We start from the raw sequence: 6,000 nt of genomic DNA, 5'->3' as shown, positions 1-6,000 counted from the left end.
TTCTTATTTGGCTTGTGATCCCAGTACGTTAATGGTTTCCAGACAGGTAATATGTAGGCAAATACATGTTCTGTAGATTTTGTTATGACTTTAATTACAAACCCAATTTGGGAATACTATAATATTTAAATATTAAGTTGAATATATTTGTTCCTTGGCTTAGGAATTCCCTTCCATTTGTGTAATTTACATCTTCCTGCCGAATTTTTTTTTATTTCTTGTACTGTTCTGGAACTTACAGTTTGTAAGGTGTACAGTGAAACCTCATTATCCAGCCAGATAGAACAGGGCCATAGATCTTACTTGGGCAAACAAAGTTTTGGTAGAGGGGAGGCCTCCAATTTAAGTATGCAGCTAAGACAGAAATTAGCTGCACTGCATTCTATACACTAGATTTTTTTTATCCCACATCACTGGCTTCAAGATGCATTAACAACTGATTTCAGGCTTCCTGTGGGTTTGTATGTGTAATCTCATTCTCTAGATTTGTGCCATTTCATAATATTTAGCACTTTCCATCTTCAGAATTCTTTATGAACTACTTAATCCCCTCAACAGCCACGGGCAATGCACCTTAGTGCTTGGGGTCTGTGAAAGTAGGTAGTTTATCTCTTAATGAGGCACTCGGCGCTAGTTGTGGTTTGCCCTGTCTATCAGTATTGACATAACTTTTAAAACTGAATTTAGTGGGTGAGCTGTAATTGTGACTTCTTGAATAACATAAGGCCCTTTCTAAAATAAGGTGTTTGATTGCTGATAACCACACAAGCAATTACTTGCTAACTGTCAAGCTGTAGCATAGGGAACAGTTGCTTTACAGTATGTTTTTGAGTGGATGCCTCTGAAGTACTCAGACAAATCTTTGTCCTGCTACTTCCATGTGCTGTATCTATTTTACTAAACCATAATCCAAAGTAGGTGTTTATCTTGCAATTTCAAAAGGACTATTCATGAGATTAAGGTTTGCAGGTGTGGGTCCTGTTTAGATGAATGGGTCTAAAGGACTGAAAAAATGGACTGGACACATGCCAGTTTCCAAGTGGTAGTTAGCATCTGCTATTCTTAATCCTTGAGACCCTGGTTTGCATTCTGAACTAACCAGCAGTGAGATAAAAGGCCTGGGCTACATATTAAAAAATAAATCAGGTTCCAGAAACACACCATGACCTTGAACTGCTGACACAGAGAAGGGACACAGGGACATTGTCTGAAACTTGAGATATTCCAAGGTTTAGTGTGGAGTGAATTTTCAGGAGTTGGGAGCTTCTGACTTATGGGTTGATAGTGAAGATGCTGGTAGGCCACCTTGGTGCTAATACACACTGCTCTTAGCAAGCGTTTATTGAGTGGGATGTCCGTAGTCAGCTGAATTAAATATATTAGAATGTGGAACTATATTAGGTTTTAATGGAATCCTCAAGCTCAACAGACATGTTTAATTGTTACTTATTACATAGGGAATCCGTAAAATACTGTTATTAAATGTAAACAGTTTTTTGGCCATTAGTACTTTCCGTTTCATAAAGGAACAAAATGTACTTTAGTCAGGATGATCCTAACTATTAAAATCTCTAGACTCTGTGCTCTGAACTGTGCATACTTCAGGAAAAAAAGCCATCTCTTATGCTGAAGAAGTGGATAATGAACAAAATTCAGCTTCAGCCTGTGTCCTTTGTCAGGTGGATGGAACTTAACTTTAGAAAAAAGCTGCAACCTTGTGTTACAAATGGCCTCCTTAGAGAAACAAACCCGGTTGTGGTGACAGTATTCATGTAAACTGCAGAAACTCACGTGCTTGCATGACTTTAAAATGTGTGGAGGTGGCAGGGCGTGTTCTTCCTCAACTGAATATACCTGACGAGCTTGTTCGGGATAAGAGTTACTCTTAAACTGAGGGGAGAAGAGACTCCTCTCAGGACTTCAGTTAGGGAAAGAGAATGTTTGCTTTTCGTTTCCAGTCTTTGAGTCATTTTACCATGTTATGCTTGGATTAATGAGTGTGAGGCGCAAACTTGATCCAACCAGCTCCAGTGTGGGCAGTTGGCACCCTTCGTACCATGAGCAAAGTCTAGATCCTGTAACTCGTGTTCTCTGAGAGCTAGCCCCTGAAGCTCCACTCCTAGTGTTTGAGACATTCTCTTATGCTGTAACCATCTTCCCTAGGAGCTCCGCTCACCCAGACTTGACCAGGCAGAGCAGTGCTCAACTGAAAAGCCCTGTTTGAAATGGGCACCCCCTCAATTAAAATTAGGAAATGTGACCCTGTTTCCAAAAAGCAGCAGTGAGAGGAAGAGCTGGTCAGACCTAGAACGAGACTTACCTGGATAATATTGTACAGCAGTTTTCCTACAGCAAATAGTTTTCCAAGGAGAGGATAAATGTCGCTAATGATGCAACTCCCACTGCTTGAGGCAGCAATGAAGGTCTGTGGAAAATCTGAAGTATATTTAGCAGTACATCTTGCTTCATCTGTTTTGCTGCCGTAGGCACGAAGGAGTTCCTGCTCCAACTCCATAAAGTGCACAGTCTGTGTTCAGTCATCTTGCATGTAGAGAGCAGGCATCCTTCAGTCTCCAGGGACCACGTATATGTGCCCCTGAGAGGTTAAGAATTTACTCAATTGGTTTGGTCAGCCGTGACCATGGCTGAAGAGACCCACTTGAGAGAGACAATTTCTGCCACATCTGTCACATTTAAAGGCGGTGTTTCAACCCTTTCTGCCTTCTGCGAGCTCTTTTCTCCTCTGCTAAGCTGGATGGCTTCCTCTCGGAACGCCGGAGACCTCTGTTAAGCTCGTGTTTCCAAAAGCTGTGGTCTTGAGTGTGATTTTCCCAGTTATTTACAGCCATGTCCATTTCTTTGAGGTCTCGCTTGCGCATGCATCCTTGAAATGCAATTTTGGGCATCCATTGCGTCTTTTTCCAGATGCCAATTCACCTTAGAGGGTGTCCTTTGGGATGCACCCATTATTCATTCAACATACATGCCCAAGACAGCGGAGGCATCTCTGAGGAGTGTTTGCATGCTGTGTATGCTGGCCCATTTGAGCACCTCAGTGTTGGTGACTGTCCCTCCTGGAGATTCTAAAGATTTGACAAAGGGAACGCATATGAAAGCTGTTGAACCTCTTTCTGATGAGAATATAAAGTCCATGCCTTGCTCCTGTACAAAAGTGTACTGATAACACATGCATGATACACACAGATCTTTGTATGTTCTGTCAGTTTGTTGTTTTCCAGACCCTCTTGCTCAGTCTAGATACTGTAGTGGCAGCTTTTCCGATGCAGATGTTGAGTTCCATTTCAAGTGAGAGGCTGACTGCAATAGTGGACCGTGGGTATGCAAACTCGTTCACCACTTCAAGTTGTTGATCTTGGTGGAGAATGCTTCTTCAATGCCTTGGCACATTGTTTGTCTTTTTTAGGCTTATGGTGAGCCTGAAGTCTTGGCAGGCTTTGGAAAATCTTGCAGGTAGGATATGGAAAAACTGTTGAAGGGCCAAATTAGGTAGGGGTGGGTGGGTGTGTAAAATACCTTCCCTAGTTAATGTCAGCCTTTATGCTCATCAAACTGATGCCCCAGCCTCTCAGGAGTTTTGAACAAATGGAAAAATATGAGGATAACCCAAAAGTCAGCGTTAAGATTGTGTTGCGAATATCTAAAGACCATCTTTGTCATTCAAGTTCTTTGGGACTCTGGGCCAAGCTTGTAGCACAGTTCAGGGGCCAGTGGAAGCTTATGGCATAGTCAAAATCTTCAGTTTTAGGGGACATCTTGTAATCGTAGTAGTAGCAGCCACTGGAGGCTGTGGCTACTGCCAGCCATGTGGCAGGGGTATAACCTCTTTAGATCCAGACCTGTGTTATATTTTAAGGTCCAGGAAACAAAGATCATTCTCTAAACTGCACGACTGGGTGGAGTGGTTCTCTCTATCTATTGCTGTGGGGGAGTCAGCATCTCTCTTGTTCTCTGAACTTGACTGCCCCTGCCCTTCCCTCTGACTCAGTTCCTCTTAGGCTTGGAGTCTCTTCCAGCATTGGCATTATGCCTCCATAAAACCTTTCCTGTTCCTCAACTTGTTGCTGTGTCTCTGCTTCCTGCATGCCACAATGCATGTTACCCCTTCATTTATACAACTGATGCCCCTGACAAGCTTGTTCAAAGACCCTTTGCTGTAGGTATGCTCCCTATTGTGTATCTGTGGTAGCAAAAACCCCATGGGCTGGCAGAGGTGCTTGGTATCTTAACCTTGTCTACACTAGAGAATTGTAATACTGTGACTAACCATCATCCAGAGTCCATGCTAGCCATCCTGTTTGAGCTGTACCCAGTCCACTGCATCCACCCAGAACACTCCCTGCACCATGGCAGTTTCACGGGATACATCTCCTGCTTTTCCCAGTAGTTCCTCCTCCACTCTTCTGCCATAAGCACTCAAGATTTCACACATTTTATACATATAAAATGTAAATGCTTAGTTTCAAAAGTGAAATAGCATATGGATTTGAGCCTTAAGCAGGGAGGGCAGTTTCGAGGCACACTGGGGGTATTTGTGGGTTTTTGCCAGGCCCAACTAAACTGTCAGTGCTGCTGCTGCAGAAGTGCAGAGCAATTTGGTGCAGCATGCAATGGGTCTGAGCCTTGCTCACCTACCTACAACTGTAGTAGCTTTGGCAACAGTTTGAGCTCCAATGTGAGCATTTTGTGTGTACAGGTGTGCCAAGTGCTTTCAGTGCTGTAAATCTCTGGCGTTGGAGAGCCCTTGCAGCAGTGATATAACAATGTGGTGTTGGGATAACAGCAGAAGTTAGCTTCAACTATTGCAAAGTAGGGCTGCTACTTAACTGTTTAAGGTTACTTCTGCATTGGCTTTTGGGTGCAGATGAAAACCTTAACGTTGAGGTCAATATGAGGACGGAAGTCACCACTGCTTTTCAGTTGAGACATAATGGCATTTCCCCTTGAATCTGTCTTGAGCTGGAAGTTTATCATAAACCACCAGCAGCTGTGGTTTACCCTGCTGCAGGAACATTATGTCCAGCTCTGATATTGGGCTGCCTGTGTCAGAAAACATTTTGGTTGTTTTTAAGTAGAGGGAGGGTTTAGTTCAGATGTTTGGGGTCCCCCCCCCTTACTGGTGTCATTTATGTGGGCCTATTTGCATGATGATGGAGGTTTAACCTCCTCCTCTCATCCTATTCAAAGCCACAAGGCCTTTATCCATGTTATGCCTTTTTTTTGTGATCCAATTCTTTCATCCTAACAGCTTCTGTACAAATATAAAAATCAATGTAAAATCAGGGTATTAATTTCCCTGTCAACCTGCTGTTTAATGTACATTGCTCTGGCTATAGCTTTCCATCTGTTTAGCATGGCAGAAAGCGTATTCCCCCCTCCCAAACACACACATCTCCCTGCTTTGGCAGTGCAGTGAGCACCAGCTTTAATTCCAAGAACAGCACCTGGCTTTTGTGCATATAAAGAAATTTTCAGAAACTTGCCCATGTAGCTTTTCCCAGCTCTTGGGAGGAAATAATCCTGTCCTAAATCACTGAAGAAACGGGGCAGCTAGGGCCAAGCACAGCACTAGTATCAGCTGGGGCTAGCAGCCAGCATTGGGCAGAGTTAATTACAGCAGGAAGAGATGGCAACTCGATGCAGAAACACACAAGTGGCTGCTGACCTTTTTTCTACAGCATTCACCATAAATGAGAGTCTCAGCTGAACCCTCTTCTGCTTCTACCCCTACTTCCTTTCCCAAGAGTTTTATTCCACACGCATTATTTTTCCACCGTTCAACTGTGATCCTTAAAAGTAATTTATGCTGGTTGTTCGGGAGGGGGTTAAGCCACAGCTATGCAGATACTGATGTGTGTATCCATATTCCATGGTGGGAGGGGGTTTTTAAAAGAAAAGAGGAAAAAATAGTGTTGCTCCTGAGGATTTATTTCAGGAACACTCTACATGTCTAGTCAGGGAATAAATGTCTCTTAGTACATG

This window comes from Natator depressus, chromosome 19 (assembly GCF_965152275.1).
Source record: "Natator depressus isolate rNatDep1 chromosome 19, rNatDep2.hap1, whole genome shotgun sequence".
In the NCBI taxonomy this organism is placed as follows: Eukaryota; Metazoa; Chordata; order Testudines; family Cheloniidae; genus Natator; species Natator depressus.
This window is presented reverse-complemented; position numbering follows the sequence as displayed.